At 41.5% G+C, this 16810-nt stretch overlaps 1 long non-coding RNA gene across 1 annotated transcript in view; it reads left to right on the forward strand.

The window, feature by feature from the left end:
- Window positions 1-2721: 2721 nt before the first annotated feature.
- The window catches only part of LOC123861652 (uncharacterized), a 39930-nt gene continuing 25841 nt past the window's right edge, over window positions 2722-16810 (forward strand). The window contains exons 1-3 of the long non-coding RNA XR_006795084.3: window positions 2722-4001; window positions 10943-12073; window positions 12536-12649. This is a non-coding gene — a long non-coding RNA (uncharacterized LOC123861652). The remainder of the gene's footprint in view (window positions 4002-10942; window positions 12074-12535; window positions 12650-16810) is intronic.

A 16810-nucleotide genomic window follows, 5' to 3' on the forward strand; every position in this document is an offset into this window, starting at 1 on the left:
TTACAACTACAACTCACACCCTTCCCAGCACCTTTCCCTACTCTCTGTTCTATTTTCTTCATAAGACTTATATATATTTTGTGAATCATTTGTGTAATATGTCACCTCATCTTACCCAACCCAGTAAAATAAAAGCTCCATAAAGTCAGAGAAGTTTGTAGTGTTCACTGAAGATTTGCAGCACCAGGAACAAGTTCTAACATACTGGAGGATCTCAATAAATGATCACTCTCTTTCTCTGGCAAATCGAATATACAAACAGAGTTGATGTGAATAATGCAATTGATGAAATTGATCAATAGATGTATTTTAAACAAAGATACAGTTGAAATGATAAACCCCTCTTTCAAATGTTTATGGTAGTGTTTCTCAACAGTAGCTGTTATATTTTATGCTAAATAAAATTCTTTATTGTGAGGGCTATTGTGTGCATTGTAGGATACTAAGCAGCATCACTACCCTCTACCCATTAGCATACCTCCCCGAGTTCTGACAACCAAAAATGTCTCCAGACCTTGTCAGATGTGACCCTGGGGAGCAAAATTGTCCCTCGTTGGGACCCACTTGCCTATGGTTACATTCCCAAAAATGAACCACACATACACAAAAAGAACAGAATTTAACAATAAAAGTTTAAGCAAAAAACATCATACTCATTTGAGAGGAACATCCTCCAAAAAATATTGGGTCAGAGTGAACTAAAACTACATCTAAGATCTATTTATAATAAGGGTTGCCAGATAAAATACAGGACACCCAGTTAACTTGTAATTTCAGATAATAAATCATTTTTTTTTTAGTACAAGTACATTCTGTACAGTATTTAGGACATACACTAAAAATTTAACGTTTTTCTGAAATTAAAAATTTAACTGGAGATCTTATTTTTTTTTTTGCTAAATCTGTCAAGTCTTATTCATAAAATTATGAATATAACATCATTACATATAAAAATATAGCCACTACACACAGAATATAGCAAAAACTGTACTCAAAGGCAAAGGCATGTTTGCTGATGCCTTCATTTCTTAAAAAGAGAAATGACTAAAAATGAACTAAAAGTTTGACTTAAAAATGAGAAAACAACCAAAATCAAACAAAGGAAAAAAAACAAGTACAGGTCTATCTCACAGCTAAGTTAAATTGAAGGAGGAATCATGCCCATTCTAGCCTTGTCAATAATTCTCTAAGACTGGTGACTCTTGGACAGTGCTGGATACATTCTAACGACGCTCCACATCTGCTCACCCTTCTTCTAGTGCTCCATCAACATCTTCTATTGATGTCTCTTTCCTTTAAATATATGACTTCCTATTTTCATCATGTTGTGTAATGTCCATCAGATTTTGTCCCCCTGGTCTTTTGACTAGAGGAAGCTCTTAAGTCACAAGTAGAGATATTATTGTTTAAGCTGGTGACTTCAAAAGGGGCCTACTTCACGCCCATTTAGTTGACTTAGTTAGGTTAACTGAGACCTAAAGAATCTTCCTGTCCCACTTATACATGATCCCCCAGCATCTTTACAGATGAGTCCAGTGTTTTCTAGGCATTTCCCTCATCCATCCTTTTACACATTTACAGGGAGCTTTCAATGCCTCTCTAAAGGCATCAGCACTCAAGAGACATGAACCTGTGAGTGACTGGACTCCCCGAAGGAAGTGATTCTATCAAGCAATTTTGAGAACCAGGATGGGAACAAAGAGGTAAGGCCTATTGTGTACAATTGGCTATCACCATATTGTCATTTCCTGGCCAATGTTCTTCTTATCAGCAGTGGCTCTGTTGCTGAATTTCAATTGGAAAGAGCATTACAAGGGGGGAAAAATCCAAATCTTTATGTAGTATTTCCTAGGTAGTAAACACAGGATTTCCTGCATCCGAAATGATTTCAACAAGTTGCCTGTTCCTTCAAACATGATCTGGTAAAAAATGTGGGCGCTGTTCCGTTAAGCAGAGATAAGCTTGTTGATTGAAATCTCCTCCAGCTGAGCAAGGGGTTTTGCCAAGTGTGCATCCGAGTTCACAAAGCTGTCCAGCCCCACCAGCCTGTGAGCCACAAAAATGAGCGAGCATGTCACACTGCTTTCTACTTGGTCTTAGTATTTCATGTGTTTACGTGTCTCCCCAGGTAGAGTCTAGAAGTACTGAATCGCCCTTTTCTTCTAAGAGTGCCAGTGAGCAGTGTGGTGATGAATCAAAAGGTAAACAAATGCTTTGGGTTCATTGGTTTTAGAAATAATAAGACAGGGGGACGTTCTGGAGAATTGGCATCGAGTTTTGGAACTCTGGCATTTGCAGCTCCCAAGCTCCAAAGGAAGGAAGTGTGTTCTGTCAATGGAGGGGCAGAAATCTTTCCCTCTCAGACATAACTCTGGTCACACCAGGATAATTTGCAAATCTGCATTAGAAGCAGTTCCTTTCCCCATTTCCCATTCCTAACAAGGTGCTTAAGATAAACTAAGTGAGTGGAATTCTCTCTCCAGACTTCAGTCCCTCTTTGTTTTAAAATCCTTTAGTGAGTTCCTTCCGGAAGCCTGGGTTTCATAATTCCCGGTCCACACTGCTGGCCTGAACCTCATCTGTACTTGAGTCATCACGATGATGAAACCAAGAGTCACAGCAACTGCTCCTGTTTGCCAAAGGGTGGAGGATGTACCGATTGTGATTACATCACAAGCCTCCAGAAACACGGACTCCGTGCCATTATGAGGAAGTCACTAGGCAGGAAACTGTTCCAGAAAAAGTCAGGGTAAATTTTTGAAGTAAGCGTGTGTAATATTCTTTCTACAGCGTTGCCCCAGCTACTGGCAAATATAAATACCAGCTATGTACCTGGACACAAGTGACTGTGTCTTTGGTTCACAGAACACAGATCTGCAGCTTCGGTGAATTACCACCATTCACTTTGTTAAGTCCCCTGGGCTTGGTTGTTAAGAATCCGAGGATATCTATCTGTTCATTCTGTCTCCAAGCTTTAATGAACTTATGAAAATGAACTTGTTAAAATGTGACTATAAATATTCATGATTAACATTTGAGATAACAAGAACTCCCGTTTAAGAAGGCAAGGCACTGTAAAAAGCATTTCCCATAAAACGACCCAATAAAAACCCTATGGCTCCCATTTTTACAGGTGAGGAAACTGGGAAGATTAAGAAATGCACCTAGTGTCACACAAATTCAAGATAATCTGACCAAAAAATCTAAGCCCTTAACACGTGTTGAATAAACAAGCAATTGCAAAAACATTGCTATTATCCTCCCAATTTCGTTTTCACTTCTATGTTGGTGCTACTGTTTTCTGAGATTAAAATTTAAAATTCAGACAGAGCCTGCAGCTAGCTTGCTGGGGCCACTTTGGTTTGCTGTTGCAAGAGGAAATTTTCTTTTTCTTTTTTTGGCAGGGGAAAGACGGGTCAAATTTTTTCCCATCTTAATCAGTATCTTAGTACAGATTTTTCATTTTAAAAAACATTTTCTTTTTTTTTTCATTATTTATTGGGACCTATTTGACATACAACATTATGTTAAGTTTCAGGTATACAATATAATGATCCAGTGTTTGTGTGTATTGCAAAATGGCCACTATAATAAGTCTAGTTAACATCCACCACAAGCATAGTTACAGAAATTTTTACTTGTGATGAGAGCAAATGGAAAGAGTAATAATAACAGGAGTCCTAGAATCCTGGGTCCTGGGGTTGGAGGGGACACATGTTTTAGTTTCCTGTGATCAACTTCCCCCTTCTTCTGCTACCTCAAGATGTCCCCACCCCTCTAGATCAAGGGATGGACATGTGAGCCAAGCAAGGCGACCAGAGCTGAGGAGCACAAGTCTGGTTCCGGTGACAATCCCTGAAGAGACTGCCCTTGCGTTCTGGCTACCCACAGCTCCGGAGCTTCCCAGGTTCCAGGCTTTTCTGAAGCATAGTTCATTAGCTTTCCCAGCAATCGGAAAACTGGCCCAATTTGTTGCTTGGAACTGAAGACTCCTGACTGATGTAAGTGTCTAATTCCTTGTGGTCAAGGGACCGAGGGGCCAGGCAAGCAAGGCACTAGGCTTCCTCTTCTGCTTCAGCAAACGACTCTGTTTGAACCAAGGTTTTTATTATTCAAGTCGGAAACATCACGTATCTAGTCCGAACGCCCTCAGTCCTTTGCAGCTCACACTGACCAACCAGCTCAGCTCTTGGGGCTTTTAATTTGGGCTTTTATATTCATTTTGCAAATGAGTTAAAATGTGAGGAGAGAGTTTACTTATTTATTTATTTGAAGCCTCTTTAATCTTGCCACTGTTTGTACCTAACTAACCAGTAGAGACATGGAAACAACCACCAACCCAGCTCACCTGTTGACAACGCTTTCAAACTTGGTTCCGACTCACATCTGAACTTCCTTTTAAACAACGTATCATCATCTTCAAATTATAAATGTACAACAGCGCATTTGTGTACATACTCAGCATTGGTGCTCTTCAGGGTTTCCTACTCCATGCTTTGCCAAAAGAGATTTGTTCAAGCATTTATTCTTCAGAGTAGTTGAATTTGAAATGTATAGAATTTTAAGGGACCGTTCCAAATTCAAAACTAAATCTCAGGATGCTGAACAGAACATTTAAGCTCTACCCCTATTCCTCATGCTATCCCTCCCCCAGAACGCTAAGAATCCAAAGCTCTTTGTAAAGCACATAAGGACAAAAAGCTGATTTGTTTTTCTTTTAACTTGAGATTGGATGTAATCTTCTATTTAATAGTGGATATCTGTCCTTTTCCCTCAAAACTAGGTTTATCTTTTTTCTTTCTATTTTGATAAATGAGCCAAAGTCAATGTGAAAAATTGAAGGACCTCTAAATTGTTATATCAGGGTTGGGGTGGTTCTCATGGCATGGAAACTGTAACAGATAGTTGCCTGTATAGGAACAAATTGAATCCTAAAAGTTCCGATGGGAGTTAGTTGTTTAAAACTTGAAACATATTTTCCACCGAAAAATCATGTTTAAAATGATAGCCATGTTCTCCAGTTTAGCCTACAAAGGGCTTTCAGACTATTCAGTAGTCCTGGTATTATAGTAAATAGTCCTAGTTTATAATGGAAAATACAGGAACAATGTTAAAGTTTGACACCCCCTTTGTTGCCCTTCCCCCTAGCTTCCCAGGGCCCTTCGCTTCCCTAGATCTCACCTTGGGTTCTCTCTCCAGCTTGTACTACCCCCTCCCCCCAGATGCTACTACCCTCTGGTCCCCTGCAACAAAACTACATTGGGGGATTACTAAAATGAAGTTATTAAGCCCCATCTCTTACATAGAAATTTCTAGAAGTGGGGCCAAGGAACCTGCATTTTAGCCAGCTCCCCAAATGATCCTTTTACATGCTGAGGTTTGAAAGCCACTGCCGTACGTGTTTCGGTTTCTAATTTCCGACTTCCATCTGACCACAAAGCCAAACTTCTATCCATTCTAGCAGGCTGATCTCAGGCAATAAATTAATGTGAGTTTGCTGAAGATTTAGGTTACATCATCCTTGGGGTTCCTGCTCTTTTCCCTGCCTGTGGAAGCTCCTGACCTAAAGATAATTATTTTTAAGCACTAGATCTATTTCTCTGCAGATAGAAATTGAGAAATTGGTGGGGAGAACATTAGAATTATTCTATAGAGAGACTTTCATCTTTTTAAAAAAAATAGATAAAAGTACTTTTTAACCTGGTAGGTGTTTTGTGACAGCAGAATTTTTAATGACTACCTCACATTTTAATTTTATGATTCTGACAAGTTCCCTATCTGTTAAATATTTATCAGTATTATAAACAAGGCTCTGATGAATATTGTTCAATATCAGCCTTTGCCAGGATCTCTCACTTTCCCTTGGGGTTCATTCCTGGAAATAGAATTCATAGTTTCTCACTGCAGATTGCTAGAAGGCCCTCAGATGGATTGTACCAGTTTGCACTACCAGCATCTGGGTGTGAGTGTGCCCTTCTACTAACCACACCGTCATCAACATTGAGTAATAACAAGATTGGAAAATGTTTTTTTTAAGTTAGGGGTGATCCAAGCTGTGACTTCAAATAACAAAGGGACAGGGAGGAGAAAGAAATTAGAGTTGTGGGCAGAGCCCTGGAGAGGATGAATTGGGAGCTGGATGCATGGTACCTGGACTTGGTGACTGTCCGTCCATCTGGGTCTCGGTGAACCACGCCCATGGGAAGGCTGCATGGATCACGAGGCTGCAGTCCAGGCAGAAGCACGCACCTGGCAGTGCCTCTCCTACATTTCCAGGCGGTTACTAAACAGTGGTGTGCACATGTCAATTTGGATAAAAATTACACAAGGCAAGATTAAAACTCAGATTCCTAGATCCACCCAAAGATCCTGACTCAGCATGAGGTAGCACAGAGGAATTTACATTTTTATTAAGAGCCCTGTGTGAGGGGCGCCTGGGTGGCTCAGTCGGGTGAGCATCTGCCCCTGGCTCAGGTCATGATCTCAGGGTCCTGGGATCGAGCCCCTGGGCTCCCACTCAGTGGAGAGCCTACTTCTCCCTCTCCCTCTGCCCCTCCTCTTGACTTGTTCTGTCTCTCTCAAATGAATAAATAAAATCTAAAAAACAAACAAAAAAACAACCCATGTGAGTCCACCTCACATGGTGCCCAGGGACCTCACTTGAAGAAATATTAAACTGAAGGAAGAGAACATCTCTGGAGTGCCAGCCCTATAAACCCAAACTTATTTTATCTCAGGAAATTACTCCAGTACTGCTCTTTCCAGGAGGAATCTGCTCTGAACAGTCTCCCAATGTTGTAATGATTCTTTTGTACTATTTTGAAACGGACACCTGCACTCAAAGGCGGGACTCCTTGAATGATGCACTATACAACCAGCCCCGCTTTCAGTCCAGCATTGGGGCTGAGTTTCTTCAGCCGGACACAGTTCTCGTGTGTAAGCCTAAGCTGGTCTTCTTTTCCTCTCAAGCCTCATTCATGAGCCCTAACCTGGTTTGGGTTTGGTATTAGGTTGGCACTAACCAGAGAGCAACTACAGCAAATGCGGACAGAGACTTCCAATGGCACATTCATTTGTGGTAGACAAGTAGTCTGTGAACGAAGGCTGCAGTGTGTGTAGAGTCAGGGACTGTGGGCCTTTTGACATCCTAGGAAAGGACCCCCAGGCTAGGTGTTGGCAGCCCTGCTGTACTGGGAAGACAGAATCTGCATTAACATCCACACTCCACATGTGCCCGTTTCAATTACCATCTCCGTGTGTGCTTAAAGGGGCTCTGTCAACATTGCTTAGATGTGAAGATCAGTTCAAAGAGGATTAGTGCAGAACTGATGTATAAGACAAGCCTTAACCTCAGGCAAAATAGGTAGTTATCCACTGTTATGGACTGAATCGCATCTCCTCAAAATTCCTATGTTGAAGACCTAATGCTCAGTACCTCAGGAAGTGACTGTATTTGGAGATGCTTAATTAAGGTTAAATGAGGTCACTAGGATGGGTCCTAATCCAACATGATTGGTGTCCCTATAAGAAGAGAGTGGGACACAGATGCACACAGGAAAGACCATGTGGAGATGGACGGAGACAATGGCCATCTCCAAGGAGCCAAGAAGAGAAGCCTCAGAAGAAACAACCCTGCTGACACCTGGATTGCAGACTTCTAGCCTCCAGGATCATGAGAAAATTCTGTCGAAGCCACTCAGTAAATACTTCGTTATGGGAGCAGAGCAAACTAATACACCCACTAGAGTATGATGTCAACACATTTTTCTCCCCTTGGTCAAGCCTGGAATACCTCCATTAGAGACAGTCGGTCCTTTGGCTTTCTCTGGTCAGTTTAATAGTTTCTTACTTAATATTAATATCTCTCTCTCTCTCACACACACACACACACACATGCACACACACACTTGTTGCTTTTTCTGGACCAGGCAGCTGACTTCCTCATCTCTATATTTTCAGGCAACATATCGAGATCTCAATCTAGTGGAATTCAACAAACATTTACTAAGTACTTATATATGCCAGATATGCCAAGTGATAGTGATTTAAAAATAGAAGTTGTAATCCTTTTATCTGAGATACTCACTGTCTGGAGAGGGACAGCCATGCACGGTTTCCAGGCTGTGATGGAGATGGCTTTCGGACAATAGGGACAGGAATGACCAATTTTGCCTGGGGCAGCTGGGGGCAGGCGCTTCACAGAAAAGGTAAAATTAAAAGGATGAGTAAAAGGTTTCAGACAAAGAGGGAGATTCTGACGAAAAGGAATAATAGGCACCAAACACAACAGTATCAAATGAAATATGTTAGGAAATGATGAGAACTTCAGTGGGGCTCAAGGGTAGGGCTGTTAAGAGAAAGTCAGGTGGCCACATGAACCATCCTCAGGATGGTGGAGCAGGACAAAACCACTCTGCCTAGCACACAGTGGTCAGGAGGGATCTCCAATCTCCTCAGACTCTTTCGGCACCTCTGGAACAAGTGGACGGTCCCCGCCAACCAGAACCAGCCAAACCCACTCCTGTGCATTGGCTCTTAAGCACACGAGGAGCCCAGCAAAACAGCAGTCCTACCTCTCACTCTCAAGCAATCAGGGTTCCCAGGCCCCACTTTCCCCTTCCGGGGGAGATGAAAAGGAACCAAAATCAGAGAGAACCTTTAAGCTAGCCCCTAACGTCTGCTCAGGAGAACATAATGTCTTTATTGCTGTCCTTGTGTCCAAGGATCATTCAGCTTGTCAGAGATCCTGATGGCGTTCCTCCTCCTTTCTGTGTGGTCACACCAGAATCTGTGTGTTTTGGCAAATAGCTGATATTCTTCCTATTTATAGACTCTTTCCCATGTTACTCACTTACGGGGTTTCTGTGGTCCAGCGTTCTGTCAAGTCCCAGCTGGCTGGGAGTGCGTAATAGCCATTAACACTACAGCTGCTCCTTTTATGGTCTCGGTGGACAGCCCGTTGTTAAATGCGCCTAGATAAGTTTAGAACTGCTTGTGTGAAAGCACATATATCCAGCTGGGTAAAAATGCTCATTTGTGTTAGGTGCCTTTCAAAATTAATATCGAAGCCAAAAATAAACCTTCCCCATTACCCAAATGATAAACTATTCATTTTTACCTTTTCAATATATAAAAGAGGAAAAAAATTGTTTTTGAAAATGTATCTCCTGACTGAGCTACGCCAAAGCATAATCTTTGATTAAAGTAAAATATACCAGGGGACTGAGCCAATAGCCAGATGCCTTTTTCTTTTTTATCTCTTCTTTTTCCTTGTAATCTGTTTCAAGAAAGAAAAAGTTTGGTAGGAGTCTCTTCAAATGTTGAATTTCCCCTTTCAAACAGAATTTTTTGCAGCTTATGTAGCCACTGACTAGCATATCTCCGCATCCCATAATAATCCTTGATATCATTTTGACTACTTCTTAAAATAACAGCTTTATTGAGATACCACTCACATACCATACAGTTCACTTGCTTGAAGTGTACCTTTTAATGGCTTTCAGTATATTCACCAAATTGTGCAATCATCACCACAATCACCTTTAAAACATTTTCATCACCCCACAAAGAAACCCTGTGCCCTTTGGCAGTTACTCCTCATCTCTCCCCACTTCCTTCCCCTCCAGACCCAGACAACACTACCTTCTGTGTCTATGGATTTGCTTCTGCTGAACATTTCATATAAATGGAATTATATAATACATGGTCTTTTGTGTCTGGCTTCTTAGCATGTTCTCGTGGTTCATCCATGTTGGAGAATGTGTCAGTATTTCATTCCTTTTGATTGCTAAGTGTATTGCTGAATACTCAATTATATGGATATATCAGTTTTGTTCACCCATTCATAAGTTGATGGACATCAGGTTGTTTTCACTTTCTGGCTGCTATGAATAATGCACAAGTTTTTGTGTGGACAGGTGTTTTCATATATTTCATATGAAGTGGAATTTCGGGGTCCTATCAATTTGACTGCTTTCCAGTGTTAAATGAGGACACCTCCATATTTCATAACTGATGAACACAGGGGAAGGTATTGGTTAATGCTCTTCTCAGGGACATAGAAAAGAGTTCATTTTGTTGCCAACATTGCTACATAATTCTCTGGCTGAAATAAGAACTGGGTAATAACTCAGTGCTGACTTAAGACAAATCAGCTGGTCAGTAACCATGTCTACTGATTAAGAAAGCCTCTATGCTACTCAGACATACAAACTACACAAACCAGATGTTTAATGTCAAAACTCAAGCTTTCGGTGAGAAACCTTCTCCTCCTTTGTGTCATAACTTAATTGCTCAATTGCTAGATAGAACACGATGATTTCCAGAGAAGACACAGAGACTATAATGGAGGGATGTTTTGCCATTATTTTCCCAACACTAGTGTTGCATCTTTTCTATTTATCTGTGGGACAATTCATTCCAACACTGAATACCTAGAATGTGCCAGTATTTGTGTTCAGTGCAGGGGAGGGGGATAAAAATATGACTAAGACGTGGCCACTGTCCTCACAAGCCCACAGCACCAGAGATGAGCTCACCAATCACTGATGCTAGGTCTGTATTATTGCGTGACTATGCAGATGTAGGACAAAGTACCACTAGTTGGGACCTTAGGAGAGACCTCAAAGAAGAGGTCTTAGAGGATGAATAAGTTTTTGATACACAAATGTTATGTGTAGAAGACACTGCAGAAATTCACATGAAGGAAAATGCATGAATAGAGGCAGATAAGCAAAAAAATATAAGGTGTATGTGGAGAGTTCAGATTTAAATTTTCTCACTATTCCCTACCAACCATAATGCTTTGGACAATTTACCTGAATTTCCCAAGACTTGGTTTCTTCATTTGTGAAATGGACAAAATAATATCGTTATATATGTACATATTTTTTTAAGATTTCTTTCTTTTTTTTTTTTTTTAAGATTTATTTCTTTCTTTTAGAGAGACAGAGAGAGAAAGAATCTCAATAAGACTCCCGCTGAGCATGGAGCCTGACATGGGGCTCAATCTCACAACCCTGAGATCATGATCTGAACCAAAATCAAGCATCGGACGCTTAACTGACTGAGCCACCCAAGCACCACTATTTTTTTTTTTTTTAAGTAGGCCCTATGCCCAGTGTGGAGCTTGAACTCATGACCCTGAGATCAAGACCTGAGCTGAGATCAAGAGTCAGATGCTTAACAGACTGAGCCACCCAGGCATTCCTACCATTATATGTTTTAAGGATTAAACAACATAATATATTTTAAATGTTCATCACAATGTCTAAAACAGGAGCGTTCAATAAAATGTTGGTTTCAAGTGCTTTGGTTGGAATATAGGTAGGTACAGAGGAGCAGAAAGTAGGTTGGATCCATAAGGCAGTGAGCTTTGATGGGGGATGAATGTAGAACTTAAATCCCTAAGCAAAAAGAAATTGCAAAGATTTTGGAGTAGGGAAGCACCATCATTGGACCTGGGCTTGGGCAGAGCATGTAGAATGGGATAAAATCTACTCTTTAGATCGCTGTTGCCATAGTCCTAGGGAAAGGTAATGAGGACCTGAGATAAGGCAGGAGGTATAGAAATTTAAATGCATTAATTAGAAAGGCTGGTTATATGGAATATAGCAACTGCCTACATTTTGGAGGCAAAAGAGAAGCCAGTATTTTTGAGCCTGTGTCCCTGAGTCAATAGTAATGCTGTTAACCAGGAAGAATACATTCAGAGGAGAGCTCTGAGGAGTTCAAGGTACACATGAGACACTAGGGCAAAGGTGACAGGCAGACAAGTAGAACAGGGACTGGGGCACGGAAGAGAAGGGCAAGCGAGAGTTCCTGGAGCTCCCTGCCAGGGACGATTGATGGAAGTGAGGGTGTGGGTGACAGATCTTCACAGAAGAGTTAAGATTGCCATAGAGAAGAAGAGAAAGCAACGAGAGAGATGAAACCAGTCCTGTGTGTCTGGAGAGGTTACCAACGGGAAAACCCTTCACAAGCTGTCGAGTACTGCAAAGACTCAAGCTGATGAGAAGCAGAGGAACGAACAGCTGCTGTGGAGAAGGTCACGGGAGTCCTTTCCTGAACCAAGGTACAATTGTGATTATTATTATTATTTGGATAGTTCTGATAAACAAATGAAATAATCACACTGCTAGTCCTTGGATCAGATGAGATAGCAAAGGATTCCTTAAACCAAGCTATTTTTTTTTAACAAAATAATTGTTCCTGTATACTTCAAATAACTGTGTTCATCATTCTAACTGCTTCTTGAGTCTGCAGTTTAGCCATGTGTCCAAATTAAGTCATGATGCTCGGTGGCTTTTATGACAAGGCATTAGTATAGGATTCAGTGGTTCTATCCACCGTCCCTTTCTTTGTTGGAGACAACTTCCAGAATAAACTCATTTTTTTTCCATCACATGTTTTGTATCAAGTCTTTGAAGCATAAACACTTCCACGTTTTAAAGTTTGTAACCAGTCAAAGGATGATGGCTTATTGGTGGCATCCGCCTCTTAAGTTATAGTGAAATCTTACTTGATGTCTCCCCAGATGTTCATTTGGGAGGTCAGACCCTGAGGCTGGAGGAAGTCAGGGACCATAATGACAGGAGGTCAAGCACTCAACACCTGTAATCACAATGGTTTCTCCCAAGGATCTTGAGAGGTAATTACTCTATCTCTAATTTTCAGACAAGGAAACTGTGACTACAAAAAGTTAAAGTTGACCAAGGTCAACATCTAGTAAGTGGCCAAGCTGGAAATTGAACCTCTGTTTGTCTAGCTCAAGTGTTTTTTTCTACTACATAACTTCTGTCAGACGTGTTGAAGATTTCTACAGTGTTTGCTGGGGTCCCTGACGCAGCAATACTCAGATTCTTCAGGTGATGGAGTAGCTGCAGTTCATGGATATTGAATTGTTTCCCCCTGAAATCATTCAGGATTTTACCATTTGATGCTACATTCACCATTCCATGTATTTTTCTGGATACATTTTATTTTCAAAAGCCTCTATAACTGAATTAAATCTATACCTATTTCAGGTTAATTTTATTTTCTATGCCTTTCTTAGATAAATCTGTGATGAGAGAAGGGTTAAAATAAATCTCATCAATGGAAAAATGAGTCTTAGATATAACTTATTACATAAATGCCTTTGATAATCAGGATTGCAGAAATGAAAAAGATGAATTTGAAAATACTTAGCCTCAATAAAGCTCTATTCTAAACATGGAAGAATTACTAATAGTCGTATATTTCAGTTTCTTAAGAATATAAGAACACTTTGTACAAAATATATGACAGATCAGAGCAAACTAAGAATTCATGTGTAAATTAAATTAGGAATTTAATACCTTTTATGCTTCCCCCAAACAATACTCTAAAAAAGTCTCACTTGGCTCTAGGGAAGTAAATACACAGTAAAGCATGCTTAGTGAGGTCTGCAATTTTACTAAAATAAATCACTACTTGGCAACATTAAGGGGAAACAGTAATTTATAGGGCTGCAGTAAATACAAGTTTTTAAAATTATGGTCTGTCTTAGGGGAAAACTACCCCCATACAATGCATTTACAAGAAAAAAAATTGGAAAGGTTCAGAAGCCTGGGCACTTAGTATATTTTGCAGTGGCATAATATTTTATTGCCATCATTATTTGCCTAAGTTAAAGTGCTTATCAGACTTGATCTCAGCCCTAAGAAAAAGTAAAGTAAAAAAAAAAGTGGCATTCAAAGGAGACCTACCTCATTAAAACAACATTCCTGATCTTCATATTTGAGGTGTTCTAAAGTTTTCTAAGCTCTTTATCATACTTCTCAAAAAACAGTTCCTTGCCTGAAATAAAAAATTAAACTATACAGATTTATAAGCCATTTGACAATGGTAATTTGTAAATTAGGTTGGGCCTAAAGATGAACCACCGTGTTTTATTAAGATTAAAACTAGTGTCCAGTCGCTGTGGGGGATTTTCTTCTCTCTGGCCAGAGCATATTTGAAAATGTTTCCTGTTATGGCTTTAGTTACAGAGAGTTAAATACAGAGCACCCCCCGTGAGCTCACATAGAGTTGTGTGTTTCTGTACATCACCCCCGCATGAGCTTCATTTCATTTCTTACCAACCTAGGCCCAGGGTCATCCATATTAAACCCTCTCTTGCTGATACCCACATCTCCCTTGAGCTCCAGGCAAACTTCTTCCTTGGATTAACCCATTGTCTGACTTTTCAATGCCTTACAAAGTGCTGCTATGCCCTGATAATATAAAACAAAGAACACACCCAGTCATGTGGATTAGAGCCCCCTCAAATTCCAGTTCCCTGAGTGCCCCTCTTCCCCCGCCCTCAGCTCTGTCCTACAGGCTGCCTTTGGCCAACCCTCTCTTCCCTCCTCTTCAGAGACTATTGCAAACCTCCTTCTCCTCCTCCCTCAGACCCCATCAATTCCCCACATCCTGGGCTCTCAGCACGTCCTGACTCAAAAGTTTATCTACTTCTCACCCACCTTCATTCCTTTCCTTTCTCGGGATTCTTGCTCCATTACTATCGCTCTGGTCTGGAGTTCTCTCTCTCTTTCTTGGTTGAGTCTTTTCCTTACCAGACACAGACTCTTCTGGATCCCCTAGCACCTCCCTGGTCCACTCCTTGGGCTGAAAGCCCTTGAAATGTAGGTGGTTTCAGGTTCTTTCCAAAGCTGTCTTCTTCATATCTCTTTATACTTTCCTTGGGTATTCATATTCACCCTACACCAGTCAGGGTCCAGTCAGGAGATGGAACCACGCCAGTTATTTTAACCATGAGAAATTAATATAAAGAATTGTTAACTAGGCATAAAGTTGTTAACTAGGAAACTGTAAGGGTGAAAAGAGAATCCTAAGATATGGCAGAGATATGGCACCCACAGGAAGCAACTCCACCTCTAGGGCGGAAGGAACAAAGGGAGAGGTTGGGCGGAAGGAACAAAGGGAGAGGTTGGATTTATTAAAACTAAGAGAAAGTTCCTGTGGGGTGGGACCCAGACCTGGTGCGGTGGGGCAGGGGGGTAGGTGCAGGGATGGAGGGTATAGCCGGGCGTTGGAGGGTCTCTAAGTAGGGATAAGAAGAAGATCCTTGTGCAGGTGTTAAACAAGCTGCACACTGGATCCTGAAATGAACAGTTGCTGGAGTGAGGAAGTGAGGTCAAGCGTGCTCATACCCTCTCCTTGCTCCAGTTCGGAGCCTCCCTCCATTGGCAGAGATTAAGAAGGAGGCAACAGGCAAAAGAGAAATGTGATTTTCCCAGTCCCATCTCTAGCATCTGAACATGATCATAGAGAGTGAATTTGGATGGAGAGATAGAAATTGGCACAACCCCATAGCCTCAAAAACTACAGGAGAATTCAAAAAGCTATTTCCCTCACCCAAGCCTTGCCCTTGTGCCCCAGACTCATTCAGTCAACACCCTGTTGGAGTATTTACTTGAATGCCCCATAGTTACTTCAAAGTCACCATACTCTAAATTGCTCTCATTCTCCTCCCAGGCCTGTCCCCTTCTTCCACCCTGCCTTCTCCAGCTGAATAAATACCACCATCACGTATATGTGGAATACATAAATGTTACTTTACCATTGACACCCCTGTCCTTCACCTTCCACACTGAATCAGTCATCAGAGTACTCCCACTTCCCTTAACATTCCTCAGGGCCATTCCTTCCTTCCTCCCCATCGCCACTCTCTTAGTCTATACCTTCATCATTTCTTACAGGATTAAGGCATAGTCTTTTAACTACTCTCGCTATCAAAATTAAATTCTTTTTGGCCTGACTTAGAAAGCTCTCCGGTCTTAATTCCTATTTCTGCTTCAACCCCGCAACCACCCCCACTCCCTTGATGAGTTCAACCAAAATTCAATGACATGAGCACCCTGCCCCACTTAGTTTTCCTTGACCTTGCAATATTCTCCCTTGCCTCTGCATATTTGCATATCCCATTTCCCATTCTGGGTTAATCTTTCCATTTCCCACCTCTGACTCTTCTTCCCCTTTCCAGCTCCTTCCCGTCCTCCAGGACTGAGCACAAGCTTTGACTCCTAGGAGAATTCTCTCCATCTCAGCCCCCATACCTAGTCCATCTGTTAGTGTCGCTCCCACACGCCCCCATAGCCCTTTCTGGAATTCTTCTTGGCGGTATTGCTGAGCAGTTTAGCATGGAGCCAAACCCTATGTTCAAGTCCCAGCACTCCAGCTTGCTGTCCGTGTGACTTTGGGAACATTATTTAACCTTTACCACCCCTCAGTTCCCATGTATGTAAATGGGGGCTCATGATAGTACCCTCCTAATAGGTGGCTCTGCAGACTAATTGGGATATTTGTCAATGCCCCATCCAAGTTTTTAATCAATCTTTTCAAGGTGTCTCTCTCACTTTTCTGGCTGCTGGTACAGCAGATGATTTTGAAGCCAGGACACAAATTGAGAGAATGCTGCTTTAGAACAACACTGCTCTTCCGCTGAAACTCGTAGCCACATTGATTTTGGAATAGCCAGGACCAGACAGATATGATAATTGCCTTGATTCCATAGTTATCTGGGGATGGGCTCAAGTCTCACATTTTTCTGAGGCACCAGGTCCTCCTACTTCCTCTAGGAAAAAGGGGGAATGCTTTACCAGCCCTGGATCCTCTGGCTGGCGTTAAAGTGAGTTTGGTGGGAATGACATTAACGTTTTCATGGGAATGATGGAATTGGCCGGCACCCTGTGTCTGCCTTCCAGTTTTGCTGGGGTACCGACTGGGCCCGGGGAGGGGAATCCAATGAAGCATGAGTGAATGCAGTACGAGAGTTTCCCCAGGGTCC

Source organism: Mirounga angustirostris, unplaced genomic scaffold (assembly GCF_029215605.1).
Source record: "Mirounga angustirostris isolate CCGP_5_RB_7025 unplaced genomic scaffold, mMirAng1.0.hap1 SCAF_9, whole genome shotgun sequence".
In the NCBI taxonomy this organism is placed as follows: domain Eukaryota; kingdom Metazoa; phylum Chordata; class Mammalia; order Carnivora; family Phocidae; genus Mirounga; species Mirounga angustirostris.